Here is an 18,146-nt window from a genome sequence, read left to right as displayed (position 1 = left end):
CGCTGTGGGGCAGCGCTGTGGGGCAGCGCTGTGGGGCAGCGCTGTGGGGCAGCGCTGTGGGGCAGCGCTGTGGGGCAGCGCTTTGGGGCAGCGCTTTGGGGCAGCGCTTTGAGCCCAATTATGAATTGAATGCAATCAAATCAGCAAATACAGCAAATGGCTCATGGGGCATCATTTTTGTCCATCACTAGTTAGTTTAGTAAACTGGGCAATCGATAAGTCCCACCTCCTGCCAATTTTGAGGCTTCACTTCTCCACTTTATTCTATTTACAAATGCTACTGGCCCCTGTACAGCACACTGGGCTAACTAGAGGCAAGCCACAACATTGATGCCTTTCTACCACCAGTAATGCCTCCTCACCTTGATGTCCACGTTGTACTGGTCCATCTCCGACAGTTTTGCCACGGTATCCTTCTCCAGCACATCCAGCTGCTCCTTGAGTTTCCGACAGACGATGTCCTTCTCAGTCACGCCCCTCTTTACGGAGGAAAGTGTCGGACCTGTATACAGAAACACTACCTCTAAGCAAGACCCTTCACCTGCAATTGCTTCATCCTGGGACTGACAATCTACATCTAAGCCCTGCAAGGAAGTCCTCCAACTTGCAGGGAAAACTGCAAGGGGGTTGGTGGCAGGGTTGGCACTCCAGCCACCGGAAAAAAATGTACACTGTTCCATTCCATTCGGACTAGTGTGATGCTGAGGTGTCACCCGCTGCACGACTACACTCAGGTTCTCATCACTGAGGTGGTTCGTGTGGAGGGTGCAGCAACGCGCTGTATCAGCAGGGGGCCCTTACATTAACAACCCTAAGTGCACCTCGAGGTTATATGGTAAGTATTTTCTTGTTGACATGTGAGAGGGAGGGCTGTGACAGATAACCTGGCCCCCACAATCCCCCACTCCACCCAAACCCTACAGAGCCGAGATGAGTTGGTAGCCGACTTGTGCCCAGAACTTCTGGAAACTCCTGTACTGCTGGAAAAGCCTTCCAGGGGGGGTTACATCTGAAAGCTGGCTGAAAGAACGCCAAGATTCTGCATTGCTGTCATCGAAGCAAAACTGTCGACTGCCTCCAAGCCTTTTACTCTAAGGTGAATAATGTAGCTAAAATATAAAGATGTATTACAAGTGGGTGCATCCAAACTTTTGTCTGGTAGTGTACACCTACATTTTAGAAGCACAAGAAGCATGTACCACCCATGTGCCACCATGACATTTAAGTACTTCAAGAATGACTGCAGGGGGGGGGGGGGGGCGCCAGGTAACGCAGGGAGAAGCAGGGAGATCAGACTCACCAGACCTACTGTTCAGCCCCATGTTGCATAGGATCTCCTTGCATCTCTGCTGCTCCACAATCAGCTGAGAATGTTTCCTCTGCCCCTCCTGCACAAAAACAGGCCAAACTCCCTCAGAAAGCTGGAGAATCCTGAAATAAACCCTCCCTGGAAACTTCACCCTATCTATCTATTGCTTTTATAGTAAATTCCCCCCCAAAAAAACTGCACATTCTCCAGGAAAGGTGTGAAGAACAGTCTCTCCCTTGGTTGCCAAAATCTGAAGACTGCTAATCAGACAGGAGTGGCACAGCAGACATAACGCCAGATCACATGGAAAAAGAACCGTGTTGAATCTATTTATCAGTGTTGCAGCTGGTGCTCGTCCCATAGCTGCTGGGATCTTGGACGGCAGCGGAGGAAGGCCGCAGACCTCAAGCTGCCGCTGCAGGGCGTTGACCTCCAGCAGGCAGCTGTCCTGCTTCTGACTGATCAGTTCCAGCTCTCCCTTCTGGATGCTCCTCTTGCTCTGGACGTCCCTGAGTCGGTCAGAGATCTGCTTGTGCTTGTCTCTCTGAAATTAAACAGTGGTCTTATGAGTCCTGAGGGCGGGAATATTGTCGCTGTGGACACAAGCATGTGTACCATTGACATCTGAAAGGAAAACGTGCGTCTCTGATAGTGCGATTTCAACAGCTGGCTGTTCCTCGTTCCTGAAGGGGAATGCAGTCGGTCGGGGCAAACAGGTGCAGGACGGCCTGGTCCTCACCACAGCCTCCAGCTCCAGCTCCAAGCTCCTCTTCTTGGCCTTAAGCTTGATGATGTCCTCTTGTTCTTGGTTCCTCTGATTCAGCAGCTCCTGTCGCCTCCTCCGCTCCCACTCCATCTTCCTCTGACGCTCCAGCTCCTGCTTAGCAGCCTGCAGGGACACACACATGATCACGACCAAACACACACACACACACACACACACACACGCGCTAATCACAGGTCGCACACGTTCACACACAAGCTAAACCAATAACCAAATACATGCTGTCAAACCTTCCCAGCCATTCAGAGATGTACATAAACGGAGTTTCACCAGTAAACTAGTTTAATTAGTTATAATGCTGTATTTGCCCAACACAGGGTTACAATAATGAAGTTTTATTAACTTCCAGCCAATTATCACAGGGGGGCCTGGAGTCTATCCAGGACAGCACAGGGCACCAGGCTGGGGGGGTACACCCTGGACGGGATGTCAGCCCATCGCAGGGCACAAAACATGCACTTACACTAGAACCTCGCACTGCAGAGAATTTAAAGGCACCAGACCACCTAAGGGCATGTTTTTGGAGGAAGGCCACACAACACTGGGAGAACATGGAAACTCTCAAAGAGTGGAGGTGGGATTCCAACCCCCAGCTCTGAAAGGTATGAGGCAACAGTGCTGGTGAATCGCCAACAACATTAATTTGCTAAACCCAAATGTGATTGGCTGGGACTGGACCAATGACCAAAGAGCGACTGCCTAACCCCAAGTACAATGCTAGCATTCCATACTAGAAAGACTGACCTCCTTGCGTTCCAGCTCCTTTAAGCGCTCTTCCTCCTTCTGCCATTCCAGCTCGCGTTGCCTCTCCAGCCGCCGCTCCTGCTCCTGTTGCCGCCTCCTCTCCTGCTCCCGCGCCTCCTGCTCACGCCGCTCCTGCTCCTCCCGGGCCTTCTGGGCCCGCCTCTCTTGCTCGCGCCGCTCCTGCTCCTGTAAGACCTGCCGCCGCCTCTCCAGCTCAGCGTTTCCCCGCTGGAAGTTCTCCTTTAGCTTGTCCTCGAACGAAACTGCAAGGAGGGCCATGCACACGCACACGTGGTAACCATGGCAATAGGGGCAGTGACCTTTGACCTCCTGCAATTCAATGTGAATCAGGTGATTCTTTGTAAAGATACTAAGAACGGCACATCACTAATACACACTTGTGTCACCAAAAACATTCACTAGCTGAAGGTGCCTGTCTTTGTGTGTGTGTGTGTGTGTGTGTGTGTGTGTGTGTAAATCCGTCTGTCCGTTCTACTAATGCTACCATTACTCTTTGTCTTCTGGGGTGGTTCAACTTGAATTTCTTCAGGGACGATGGTGCGATTCAAAGGAAGCAATTCCCCCTGCTTCCCCGTTCTGCAAAATACAACATGCCTCCGTGTAGGTAGAAGGTGCTAGAACCTGAGACTCTGAGTCAGGCTACACAGGAACAACCACCATACAGCTTCCCGTGCTCACTCATCAGGAGTCCCTTAGCTGGGCTCAGTCGAAGTATCTCAGTGTATGGGGACACTCTCCCTTTCTGTAACAAAGCCTCCTAGCCTGTGATTCCAGATGGGTCAATGTCCAGCCTGACACAGCATATTCAACCCCCCCGCCTTTCCCCATTCATTACATATAACTATGGAAAAAAGTTAGAGACCATAGCACCAATTTTTGTTTCACTCAGTTCTCCTTTATGGGTATGGATCTGTGAATAATGTTTTTTTTTCTTTTGCAAACTGCAGCCTGGTTCTTTCCTGCTTCTCATTAATGAAGGGCTTCTTCCTTGCTTTATGGGACTTCAGCCCTGCTTCTATGAGCCTGTTATGAACTGTCCTAGCAGTGCACCTCACACCTGCACTTAACGTTTCCACCAAGTACAGGTCACTTGAGGTCATGATTCATGAGGCACTGTCGGATAAGTGAACGGGCATCTCAAGCATTGGGAAGTCGTTTCCACCCTTTACCTGGCTGCTTTCTGGCCTTTCTCAGTGTCTCCCGTTTCACCATATTCTTGTACACTTGCGTACTTAGAACCTGGAAGCAACCTGACGCTCAGCGTACCTTTCTGCCAGCAAAACCAGCTTTAAACAAGCAGATTTTTTTTCCAGTATAGAGTGGTCTCAATTTTTTTCCAGAGCTCTATTTACTGCTCTGCCGGGTTCACCGATTGGCCACCGGCGGCGGCTGTCTACCTGACGGAGGGGGGCACCAGGTCCCCGGGAAGCGTGAGGGGCAGCGGCTGTCCGGCCTTCGCCATGTCCACCAGGTGCATAGCCAGGATGAACTCCTCCCCTGTCAGCTGGCCGTCCTTGTCCACATCTGCCAGGTTCCTTGGGAGAACATGTGGGAAGGTCAGTAATCGAACCGGGTGCACAGATGGCGAAGACCAGCATAACTTCACCCAGACCATGAGGGGTCCAATTTAAAAACCAAACTAACCTACAAAAAAATGACAACTTACCCTGAGTTTTGTCCAACTGTAGGCTAATGCAAGTGTTCCAAGCATGTTTAAGGTATGCTAGGCTAGGCTATGAAGTTTGTTAGGTGAGCTGTAATAATAAAATGTATTCTCACCTAACAATATATTTTTTAGCAGTATTTTGAGAGACAGACATATAAAAAACAAAATGCCTTTAAATTTTTTTATTTTTTTTTAAAGCAGTGATTATTGCAGCACATTAAAAACCTGCGACACGCTTCCTATCAGTAGGATCCCATGAGTCACAACTCAGAAGTACAGACCTCCTGCCTCGAGCCGTCGCACCAGCTGCCTGACGCGTGCTAACAGGAACAGACCACTTAAGAAAAGCAACCAGCCCTGGAAATATCATGATGGCTTCTGAAATCAGCGCAGGGTCAATTGGAGCAATTAGAGGTTGTTCAGGGGACCAGCAGAGAAATCACTGCCAATCCGGGGACTTGAACTGTCGACCTTGAGGTTACAGACATATGGTCCTCACCTGTGGAGCCACACACTGCCCGCATAGAGTGGATGCTGAAAGGATTGAGCTACGTAATTTAAGAGGGGCAAATAAACCAAGCGCACCACTGCGGCCGTGAAGAATTCAGTGGACACTCACCAAACAGTGGCTAGCTGAGTCTGAATGAGCTGGGATGAGGCCAGAACGTTCCTGACCTGCACACCTGCAAGGTAGAAAAATGGCGAGGGGAATATGAGCTTCAAGCTGAACGACCTGAAAACTGTGGGGGGGGGAGGGGGGGTTCCCACCAAGAAACCACCATTAACGTACAAAATGTTTCATAATCTAGCTCCCGTCGAACACAGCCTGCAATGTCACTTGTGAGCTGTGACTCATTTAATTACTGGAGTAATTAAATCAACAGCCGGAGCCCTGAGCCTTTTACCAGTGATGCAAAAGTCTGTAATTAATGTGAACTGCTTTCCTATTATTACGAACATGCCTGACGAATCCCTGAACAAGCTTATTACAAATAACATGCTGTGTTTAATTGTCATTAAAAGGTGCTAACTGGGTTCGCTGGGGAACCTGTCAAGTGCAGAGGTGGCATCTGAATAATCTACTCCTTACACATCTCTGTGAATTACTTACTGTTATGACTGCAACACCCACATTCAGATCATTAAAGGAAAAGCGTTTATGGCTGTTTAATGTCGTCGACACTAGAAACAAAGTTCCTCAGATCAGAGTTGAGTAGAATCAGGTGATGAAACTAGCGTCAAAATAGGCACTGTATAAAAAAGCTACAAGCATTTTAATTATTTCAAAAGTTAGCATGCTAGCCTGTTAGCATGTAAAATGCCTTGGCATGCTCAGATCAGGCTGAAAGGTTTGATCTAGGCGTATAGCAACACCCAGATTCAGAATATGGAGTAATCTCAAAACTTAGCATGTTAGCATATTAGCATCAAAACCAGATGTGTGGGCGTATCTCCGCCTAGGAATCTCGTAGAGACTAGAAACAAAGTTCCTCAGATTAGACATGATGAGAAAAGACATAAAACTAGCATCAAAATGTACAAAAAACTACAATCATGTTAACATATTAGCATCACAACCAGAAGTCGGCATCTCACCAGCCTAGGAATGCCCTAGAGATTAGAAACAAAGATCCTCAGATCCATCTTAATAAGTAGAGTAAAGACATAAAACTAGCATCAAAACAGGCAATGTACAAAAAACTACAATCATGCTAGCATATTAGCATCAAAACCAGAAGTCGGCATCTCACAGCCTAGGAATACCCTAGAGATTAGAAACAAAGTTACTCAGATCCGGCTTGATGAGTAGAATCGAGTGAAGAAATTAGCGTCAAAATAGGCAATGTACCGAAAAAAAAACTACAATCATGTTAGCATATTAGCAACAAAACCGGAAGTGGGCGTAACTCACCCTAGGAATGTCGTCGACACTAGAAACAAAGTTCCTCAGATCAGAGTTGATGAGTAGAGTAAAGACCACTTCCGGTTATCTCACTGCTGATTTCCTGGAGCTGCTAGATTCCCTCAACCTACAACAACAACATGTTGATGTCCCCACACATTCCAGGGGTCACACACTTGACTTGGTGTCAAGTGAGGCCAAGCACAGAGCCCTGTGGGACACCACAGGTGACGTTGTGGATGTGAGATTTTGCGCTGCTAAGGGTGACATGTTCGGTTCTGCCAGTTAGGTATGACGTGAACCAGTTATGAACAGTTCCTGAGAGTCCCATGGTGCATTGCAGGCGGTGAAAGAGGATGTTATGGTCTATTGTGTCAAAAGCAGCTGTCAGGTCAAGGAGGATGAGTATAGAAGGGGAACCAGTATCTGCAGTCATCAGAAGATCATTGGTGACCTTGACCAGGGCTGTTTCTGTGCTATGGCCAGGGCGGAAACCGGACTGAAATTTTTCAAACAGGTTATTCAGTTTGAGGTGATCATGAAGTTGTGCTGCAACTGTTTTTTTTCCAGAACTTTAGAGAGGCATGGAAGATTGGAGATGGGCCCATAGTTAGAGAGAACTTCAGAGTCCATGGTGGGTTTTTTCAATAGAGGTCTGATGACAGCAGTTTTTAAAGTAGAAGGAATATGGCCAGTCAGGAGGGATTGGTTTATGATCCTGGTGATGAGTGGAGAGACGGCAGAGATGTTGACCTTTAGCAGGGCTGAAGGGAAAGGGTCCAGGGAACTGGTAGATGGTTTCATTTTCCTGATGACGTTCTCCACCTCTTCCCGTGTGGTAGCAGAGAAGGAGCAAAGTGGCTGGACCTTCTCAGGTAGTAGGTCGACAGTTGGAGGAGGCAAGATATTCGTGATGGAGAGGTATGAACGGATATTATCAACATTTTGTCTGAAGAAATTGATGTGCATGTTGCACCTCTGCTGTTGCACTGCTGACAGGTTCAGAGGAGAGAAATTTAAGGTCCAGGGCCAGGGCATCTGCATTGATGGTCTTCAGATTTCTGAAATGGATCTGACGTTTTGGTTTGATATGGGGCGGAGAGAAAGGCCAGCTCCATTGACACTACTTTATGGTCCGAGATACCAAGATCATATACCTGTAGATTACTGATGGGGGCGAAGTTTGAAATGACCAAGTCAAGTGTGTGAACCCTGGAATGTGTGGGGACATCAACATGTTGTTGTAGGTTGAGGGAATCTAGCAGCTCCAGGAAATCAGCAGTGAGATAACCGGAAGTGGGCGTATCTCCGCCTAGGAATGTCGTCGACACTAGAAACAAAGTTCCTCAGATCAGAGTTGAGTAGAATCAGGTGATGAAACTAGCGTCAAAATAGGCACTGTATAAAAAAGCTACAAGCATTTTAATTATTTCAAAAGTTAGCATGCTAGCCTGTTAGCATGTAAAATGCCTTGGCATGCTCAGATCAGGCTGAAAGGTTTGATCTAGGCGTATAGCAACACCCAGATTCAGAATATGGAGTAATCTCAAAACTTAGCATGTTAGCATATTAGCATCAAAACCAGATGTGTGGGCGTATCTCCGCCTAGGAATCTCGTAGAGACTAGAAACAAAGTTCCTCAGATTAGACATGATGAGAAAAGACATAAAACTAGCATCAAAATGTACAAAAAACTACAATCATGTTAACATATTAGCATCACAACCAGAAGTCGGCATCTCACCAGCCTAGGAATGCCCTAGAGATTAGAAACAAAGATCCTCAGATCCATCTTAATAAGTAGAGTAAAGAAATAAAACTAGCGTCAAAACAGGCTATGTACAGAAAAAACTACAATCATGTTAGCATATTAGCATCAAAACCAGAAGTGGGCGTAACTCACCCTAGGAATGTCGTCGAGACTAGAAACAAAGTTCCTCAGATGAGAGTTGATGAGTAGAGTAAAGACATTAAACTAGCATCAAAACAGGCAATGCACAAAAAAACTACAATCATGCTAGCATATTAGCAACAAAACCGGAAGTGGGCGTAACTCACCCTAGGAATGTCGTCGACACTAGAAACAAAGTTCCTCAGATGAGAGTTGATGAGTAGAGTAAAGACATAAAACTAGCATCAAAACAGGCAATGTACAAAAAACTACAATCATGCTAGCATATTAGCATCAAAACCAGAAGTCGGCATCTCACAGCCTAGGAATACCCTAGAGATTAGAAACAAAGTTACTCAGATCCGGCTTGATGAGTAGAATCGAGTGAAGAAATTAGCGTCAAAATAGGCAATGTACCGAAAAAAAAACTACAATCATGTTAGCATATTAGCAACAAAACCGGAAGTGGGCGTAACTCACCCTAGGAATGTCGTCGACACTAGAAACAAAGTTCCTCAGATCAGAGTTGATGAGTAGAATCAGGTGATGAAACTAGCGTCAAAATAGGCAAAGTACAGAATGTAGCGTCCCCGGTTGAAATGATGGTCTCTCAAACTGATGGTTCACAATCCTTTATTTAACCTTGCCTTGTGAACTCACCGTAAGAGCTATAAAGTGTACAGAAAATAATCACCATTAGTAGCTCAGACAGCAAGTTACCTTTAACACCTTTCCTTATTCCAAAACATAAATGAATTCTTTCCTTTAAGTTCTAATATCCTTTTGTTAACGTTTTCTACATGGATTATCTTTTACACGTATATTCAATTAAACCATTTTAACAACATGTAACAGACTGGGCCACAGCCTGCGTAGTAGAGGTCTAGGCTGCCCAATCCTCCAAACGGAGAAGGTACAGCAGGATGTAGGTCCCTGTACCCTCACCAATCGCCTCCCTAGTCTGCTACATGCACTACGTGAGCAGATCGGCTAAGGCTCCAGCACTTCCCTATCAGCGTCACGGTGCCAACCTGGAGTGTAGTACTGTTGGGGATAGCGTGATGTTTAAGTACCCACACCGTACCCCCACCCCCCGACCGAAGTACCCAGCAGTAGCAGGTGAGACGCCCCTACTCCGGAGAGAGCCTAAATAATAGAAGCAGGGTAACCACTGTACACCAGGATAGGGTAAATTGAACACATAGGCAGTTTATTCTCTGTAAGATTACTAAATTATTAGATGGAAAGAACCAAAGCTCACATAAAACAAAGGACTGCAATTACCAAATTGAGTTTCACCAACCACCTGACTCCCCTCTATTAATGAAACCCCAGCCCCAGTCACCCTACTGAGCGCTCAGTGTCTAACGGTGGAGGCTTCAAGCAAGAACTCCCGTTTACCTCCGACGGGATATTTTTTACCCTTCATATAACACGTTCGTAGTAACCTTACAACAGGACACATTCATATTAAACATGCACAACAACCTCATAACAGAAATGAACCTTATTCATTTAGCACTTTATACCACCGGCACATTGTAATAATCCGTCCGATAACATCAACACTCCCATGCGAAAGTCTGTTCAGTACATTTACTTCCAAAAATGACCGCCAGAGAAATCAGGCATCCGGGCATGCAGTTAGAACATAGCGGGCCTGCCCTGCCAGGTGGTAGCGTGCGCAGAAAATGGGGTGTGCAGCAGCGATCTTTTAAAACTCCGCTTAGTGTCCGTCACGTTAGCAGAAGTCTTCTACTTCTTGGCCAAGTTGCTGATCACCCTGATGTACATTCGCCGAAATAAACTTTATTAAATATCACCTGCGTCGTCCTTGGTACTGGAGCTGATGAGTCGTCTCTGTATAGCAGGGAAGCTACCGCGATTCCTCCAAGCTCCGGTTCCCACTGCGCGGCACCGGGAGCAGCTCTCCTCTGTCGTTCTGGTAACACACAGCAATTTCCCTTCTCCGGAGCACCAACGTGGCTCGAACCTGCCTTCAGACTAATCTGGTCCTGTGTGACTACATTAAGGAATTCTCCCTACTTACTCTACATCACCCGAACGAACCAAAAAAAAACCTCCTTTCCCCCTCTCTCTCCCGCCAACTCCACTGCCCTGCTATACGCAGCCACGTTACGTCGTGACGCACCGTCACACTTGCTTTTAAACACCTTTGAATCACGAAATAAACTAAAGTAAATCATTATCAAATTGTCCGTGACCTTACATGACAAATAAAACAAAGCAGCTTGTAAATTATAACCCTTTAACACGCTTAATTTATCCGTGCTCTTTAGCACCTTGTAGTGAGCAAAAACGTAGTCCATTTTACTCGGCAAAACACCTTACAACAGAAATATTAAACATATATACATTTACAAATCAACCTTCAAAACCCACCTTGTTCCTCATCAACCAGGAGCTAAAACCATCACTGGTATTTAAGAAATTAACCAAAAAAGAATCGTAATATAACTATTCCTTTTTCACGGAACACACCTTGCTTCGACTTCCATGAAGTTTTCCCGCTACTGTGCGGTTTGCAACACTGGTTTACGGCAGCTTGTTGTTCTATGTTCCTTCAAAATAAAAGCCGTTCTTTCACAATAAAAGGCATCACTCGTCTTATACAGTTAAACAAGGAATAACATTTGTAACTAATAAATGGAATAAACGAAATATTAATACGGTCATTTAAACTCCCACCAAATCATTAGAGCTCAAATGGGAACCAAACGGAGTGATAATGATTTCCTAATGAAGAAATGACCTGTAACCGTTGACCTGTAAACATTACATTGTATGAAAACACAGTTTACATGACAGAATAAACCTTAAACTTCAGAATGTAATTAAACAGTCTCCAATAGCAAAACCAGTTTCTGCACTGGGCGTTCCACTACAGAAGGTTTACTGTAACATTGTCCTTTGTCCATCTTCCTTTCTCCAAAACGAAGCTTTACCTTTCTTACAAGTCCATCTTTGTCAGTTGTTGTGTCCATTACACGTGCTAATCTCCATTCATTGCGTGGCAAGTCATCCATTTTCTCCATCACAACATCTCCAACCTTCAAGTTTCTCCTTGGAGAGTGCCATTTCTGTCTTGTTGCGATGTTAGACAGATACTCCTTTTTCCAACGTGACCAAAACTGTTCTGATAAATACTGCACCTGCCGCCATCTTTTCCGTGCAAATGTGCGAAATGTGAATTTGCATTTTTACAGGGTGGTTCTGTAACACTCATTAATATTCATGAGAGAATATTACTGATTGGTCACTGAATGCCTTAAACCAGGGGAGCCCAAATCCAGTCCTGGAGGGCCAGAGTCCTGCACATTTTTGGGTTTCCCCTCATTTAACACACCTGATTCATCTCCTTGTGCTAATAACCACACAGCTCTTGAGCTGAATTATTTATGGTGGAACAGGGAAAGAGCTGAGCTACACAGGGCACCGGCCCCCCAGGACTGGATTTGGACACCCCTGCTTTAGGTAGAAGAAACAGGCAGCACAAGTCGATGTTAACTGGCCAATGAGGTAGTGCCCCTCTCATAAATATTAATCAGCCAGCCAATCGTGTAGGGCTTCACTCATGAATATTAAAAAGTTCTCCTGATCCACGGTGCTAAAAGAAATTAGCGCCCAGGACACACTGGATGTGCATCATGTGCGGCGGAAAATATCAAATTTCATTTCGGCGCCCATGTTAACAGATTAGAGCGGCCACGTGCGCGAGATGCGGGGCTCACGCCTCGCGGTAGCGGCGCCGTATCTAGAGTCACGCGCGTGGTAAGCGGTTCGCTATGGAAGCGTATTGCATTCATCTGGGAAAAAAATCAAGTCTGTTTTTTCGAATTAATAAAATAATAATCCCGTTTTTCTGAGCAATATTTTTCTGTTTAATGAGGTAATGAGAACCTTTCTGTTTTTCATGATGCACGTCTCACTGTGTAGTTTAATCCGCTTTTTTTGATGGTTTGTAGACGGTATTATCATTAGTTTGCCGGCTTTGCGCGGCACCTATTCCGCCCCGCTCCACACTGCAGCGTTTCTCCCGGATCAGTAGATACAGTATGACATATGCTTCATGGAAATAAGCCGATGCATTTGAAATGCATTCAGACCGGCTTTGCTGTGACTAATCGCTGTAAATACTGAATCCTCATGGAGCGCAACTCCGGCGCCGGAAACAGCTTTTGTATCAGAATCCAGGTCCAAACTTTTATTAAATGTCACTTTAAATATGTAATAATATTACTTAAATATTCTGTTATTGATGGCCATTTTCATGCCGCACTCGCCGGAATTAGCAGTTAGAAGGAAAGACACTGACTTTAGTATTGATCTCTGGTGCCGTTTTGTGGTAAATATGCTTGTGATGAATATGTCTGATGAATATCGCTGCTTTGTAATTTTACTTCCCCGTAATTTCACTAATTAAGCTGTTAGTTTAGCTCGCTTCCCTCCGACATTTCCTGAGCTGTTTCATAAGCTTCAGTTCCCGCTTCGTTAGGGGAAGCTGTGCTGTTTTTATATCGTACAGAAACAGGCGGCCTGATGGGATTAATAATTCTTCCTCCTGCCTACAGACTGGACCCCAACACAGCAAACAGACGCCTGTCTCTGTCAGGGGGGAACAGGAAGGTGACAGAGGGGGCAGAGCGGCAGCCATATCCTGATCATCCAGAGAGATTTGACAGCCGCCCCCAAGTTCTGTGCAGAGAGAGTCTGACTGGCCGCTGTTACTGGGAGGCTGAGTGGGATGGATATGAAGCCTGGATAGGAGTGACTTATAAAGGAGTCATCAGGAGGAAAGGAGGGAGGGACTGTCTCCTTGGATACAATGACAAGTCATGGATTCTGTGCTGTTATACTGACAGTTACTCTGTCTGGCACAATAATAAAGAGACTCTCATACCCATACGGCCCTCAGGCTCCCGCAGAGTAGGAGTGTATCTGGACTGGGGGGCTGGTGCTCTGTCCTTCTACAGAGTCTTCTCTGATGGACTGACCCCCCTGCACAGATTCACCTCCTCATTCACTCAGTCCCTCTATCCAGGGTTTTGGGTTTATAGTGACTCCTCAGTGTCACTGTGACATGTTGCTGGTTCTCCTGGCAAAAAGGTGAAATCTCTGCTTTTTAACCTTTATAATCCTTTTCACTCTGAAAGTGTGTCATCTTCGCCATTTCAGAACCTCTGCTAAAATCATCCTAGTATTTGCAGCGACCGTCCAGTGCAGCCATGTATTTTTTGACTTGGCCACTAGCAGACCTCATACAGCTAGTCAATCTCGCACTGACTTTTTTAACCAATATATTTAATAATTTAATTGAGCTGTTGGTGGAAATTTAGCAAAATCATGGAACGGCTGAGGTGCCCCTGAGGAGAAGTTTGGGAACTGATGTGGTGTTCATCTAGCCATCCAACTAGATATCAGTAACTTTTTAGAACACAGAAGAAATTATTACTAGTTTTTATTGTGTTACTCTTAATTTGCACACGTTCTCATTTGATCCTGAAAAAGGAAAAAAGCTACCTTGAGCCCCTTCAGCCTCTCGGCCCGGGATACAGCGCCGTCCAGGGCGCTCGCAACCGGCCACTGCCAAGGTGTTAATTGGTCAATATCCCAATCTTGCGTCCTCTGCAGGGGTCCCGATAAGGCCCGGGATGTGGTCGCTGGATCACCGCTTGCTGGGCCCCCTTGGTCCGGTGTCACGACCCCTGTAGTAGGAGTACCCGGCGGCGTAGATTCCAACTGTTCTTCAGGTTCGCTCTGTGCGCCGTCGGTTGAGGTTTCGGCCGTCGCTAGACCCGCTTCAATTTTTTCAGCCTCAGCGATCAACAATTCATCATCGGCAGTGTCTTGGGGGGAGAAGGACAAAATCAGTCTTTAAGCATTTCATACAGAAAAATCCACGATGCAGGTATTGTTCCACGTACCGTTAAAACTATCCGTTCTTTTCCGCTTATGTTGTCCGTGGACATTCCCTTCCCGATTATCTCTGAAAATAACCGTCGGCGTGCTTAACAGGTCGGCGTCCTTATCTGCGACAGTGAACATAAACTTTCAGTCTTTCCACAATTTTAAAAACAGTAAATCCATTGATTTGCTTATCATTGATATTAACTTACCGCTATTCCAATCCTCTACTTCACGGGGCTTACTCGGGCTTGACACCGTGGAAAATTCTTGGTCAAAAGTAATCGCAAATGTTTTCACAATAGTGACAATTCAAACAATTTTAAAGTATGGACGAAAGAAATTTAACATACCTCCAGTTTGTCATTTCCATCTTTGTCGTAGTGAGCTGATCATCGATAGCGTTTCAAGTTCTTCTGTATTTTTGGTCGACAACGTCGCCCTTAATATAGGGGAAACTTTTTTTTTTTTTTTTTTTTTTTGGGGGGAGGGGTTGGGGCTGGACCGCCCCCTTCCTCGCTGTGGGGGCCACATGCTGTGGACACAGGGTGGCGCTAGCGACCCGTCTTTACCGCCGTTCGAGTTATTACCAGTTTTAAAATGCGCTTTTGCACCCCTATTAAATAATCGCGTACGTCTACTTTAGCCACATTGAAATAATTTTATTCATTAATTTATTACGGGGTAGTTTGTCGAGTGCTTTAGTCCTCAACTTATTTATTTTTATACTTAAATATTATAATTTGTGGTAATGATCGGTTTTTACACCTTGTTTAGTGTTGCGGCTGTTTGTCGAGTGCTTTAGTCCTTAAACTTTTATATATTTTATACGTAAGCATGTGTAATTAATGGTTTTTTATTCTTTGTTTAACACATTAGTGATACGGCTGTTTGTGGAACCAGTCGGATACCCTGTTGTTTAATTCCACCTCATTGCATAAATGGCATATCACACCCATACAAATTTAAAATAACGCTATAACGAAAGAATTTGTTGCTGCCTAAATTTCAGCCGTTCCTACACAACATCCTGCTGTTCTGATGAGCTAACCCCTGCCTAACGGCATTGCCAAGTATTGCCTGTCGACCCGAAAAAAAAGGTAGTTGCATTGCAAAGGTAGATGCATGAATTCTTGGTCCAGCGACAATTGTTCGCCATTTGACAGTTGCTTGACGCAAGGAGCTGGCTCAATAAAGGAAATGCTGTGTGGATCTATGCGCATGCGCTCGTTTAAACAAGAATTAACCGCGTTCTTTGATTATTGTTGTCGAAAATGCTCAGAGCGCTTTACTTTATTATTCACATTGGCAGAAAAGTGCTTCATTCCTTAAAAACATTACGGTTATAGGGGTTTTATTTGCTAAAACAGGCGCTCCGCCGGCGTCGCCATTTTGAAAGGGGTGTTGGCGTGGGTGCGCATGCGCCGGACTAGCGATCGGCCATTCCGCCCTGCGTTGTTCAAACAGACAAGCCGCATGTGACGGAGCTCCGGGTTCGTTTCGTCATATTTCTAAAATTTTGCCGCTTACATGCTTTCTCCAACCTGGTAAATATCACTAAAGTCTTTCGTGGTGGTTAAATGTAACGTGTGCTCTCTTCTTTTAAAACGACGTGCGGTATGTTTATTGACTTCGCTTGCGCTTGTTTAAATTTGTTCTTCTGCTTCTTTCGGGCATGTTTGTTTAAAATCACCCTGCTTTTATTTTAAAATAACACTAAAGTTTTTCTTCTTTTGGTGCTTTCTTCTTAAAATACGCCGTGGCGCTTACCAACACGCGGCTACGAGGTGGACGGACCCCCCGCTTAACGTGTATGCGCTAACTTGCCATCATCCTGCTCGATGTTTTATTATTCTTTAAAAACGTAATTTAAAAAAACACAATAAAATACATTAATAGAATAAAAATACATTACAAGTTTAACGGCAATATCCCAATCCAAATGGCCCCCTATCGGCAACACGTGGCATAAGCATGTATGGTGTATAGAGATAAGCCATCGACCAATCAGAATAAAGGATACGCCCCCCTCCCACTTATGACGTCAGAAGCGGAGCAAAATTAAGCTCCGCCCAAGGTACCACATAATATCGCTCTTGTGCTTGTTTAAATTCAGCATTTGCTCTTCTGATTCTTTTGGGCATGTTTGTACTTGTTTAAATCCCGCCTGCTTTTCTTTCAAAAAATACACCGTGGCGCTTGTGCCTACTAACACGTGGCTATGGCCAGACGGACCCCCCCTGCTAGACGTGCATCTTAGCTTGCATTAATCCTGCTATACGTTTCATTATTCCTTAAAAACTATAATTAAAACACATCTAATGTATTTTTATTCTATTAAAGTTTAATGGCAACCCTTACCTCCCAAACCATATGGCGCAACACGTGGCATAAGCATGTATACCATATATGGACATAACCCCTCGACCAATCAGAATAAGGGATACGCCCCCTCCCGCTTATGACATCAGAAGCAGAACCAAATTAAGCTCCGCCCAATGTATCACCCAACATCTCTCTTGTCCTCTACTACCTGGAGGTCACGGTCATTCTGAAGCATCTACAGCGACCAGGCATGATGGAGCACATGACCGCAAGTATTGTATTCTTTTTGTCTTCACTTTTCCTTTTTGCCAATTCGCTTATTAATCAGTGGGACATCATTGTCTTGTGCAGGTCCAGGAGCAGGACCGAATCCGACCATGCGGTGATTGAGGTGAAGGAACAAGATGTCGGCACGGCGAGTGGCCACATTTGCATTGTCCTCTGAGGAGGAGGCAGTAAGCATATCAAGCTTGAAAAGATTTATTGTCATTTATTTCAAAAGCAGAAATTAAATCTCTTCCTCTGTCAACAGTAGTTTGACATCTTCACATGGGAAGGGCTACAGCTTCTGAGCTCCAAGAGAACCGGGACGACGACTGATGACCTGGGAGGAGACCTGAACCGGCTGCACCAAAAGTGAGCTAATCATGATTCATTCCCCTATAATTTGTTCTAGATACATGTTGTCATGTGTTGTGCGAGATGTATTAATAAATCTTATTCGTTTTGTATTTTAGATACAAGCTGGATCCAGTCACCAGCCAAACGGCCCGGCGCATCTTTGAGACGGCCACCAAGGACTTGAGTGACCAGAAGTCGTCCTTGGTAGCCGATTACCTCACGCATTCCACTGCAACGGCTGACAAGCACTACCGGATAAAAGTCATGGAATGTGGTGCTGGCCAATAAGCTGCTGAAGAAGCTGGCAGGTGACTCAAGGTAGGCATGTTTTCCGTTTGTCAACACACTTACCAACATCAAGACACAAAACCAAAGCCCTCACCACTGAACAATAACCGTAAAACTTTGTGTGTTTTTTTTAATCCCAGCGCCGACTCCACAGAGGAAGGATCCAGCTGTTCTGCCCATGGCGCCGCATGGGATGCTGCCCTGGCGTCCAACCAGCAGATGATGTCCAGGCAGCATTCCATCAGCTCCTTTGAATCCACCCCGTGACCCTGGATGGCGACATCCCAGACAAGACTGTAGGGACACAGGTCGGGCCAGTTTCAGCGACAGCTCTGAGTGCTGGCTGAAGATGAGGATGCGTGTCCAGCATGTCCTCTGTGAGTATTGTTTGTAGCACTAATTTTTAAAGCACTTTACTGATAAGCAATCCTATCTACATAGTCTTCCTAACAACAATTTGCTTTGTTCTTGACAGTACACTTTGGCAGACAGCAGCCCACCGAGTCCCGGGTCGACGCTTGGATCAGGAACCAAGGCTGGAGAAGCAACATTCCAAAGCGCAGCCAGCGTCCTCAAGGACTGGAGACCAGTGGGTTCGGTGGACACCGCCATTGATTCCAGCCACATCCAGGAGCTCATCCACAAGCAGAAGTGGAAGGGACTTGCGGT

General features: G+C 45.6%; 1 pseudogene; it reads right to left on the bottom strand.

Annotated features, from left to right (window-relative positions):
* LOC125726468 (intersectin-2-like) overlaps window positions 1-18,146 on the bottom strand; it is a 71,999-nt pseudogene that overhangs the window by 48,536 nt on the left and 5,317 nt on the right.

The sequence above is a fragment of the Brienomyrus brachyistius genome, unplaced genomic scaffold (genome assembly GCF_023856365.1).
Source record: "Brienomyrus brachyistius isolate T26 unplaced genomic scaffold, BBRACH_0.4 scaffold72, whole genome shotgun sequence".
Classification (NCBI taxonomy): domain Eukaryota; kingdom Metazoa; phylum Chordata; class Actinopteri; order Osteoglossiformes; family Mormyridae; genus Brienomyrus; species Brienomyrus brachyistius.
This window is presented reverse-complemented; position numbering and strand designations above follow the sequence as displayed.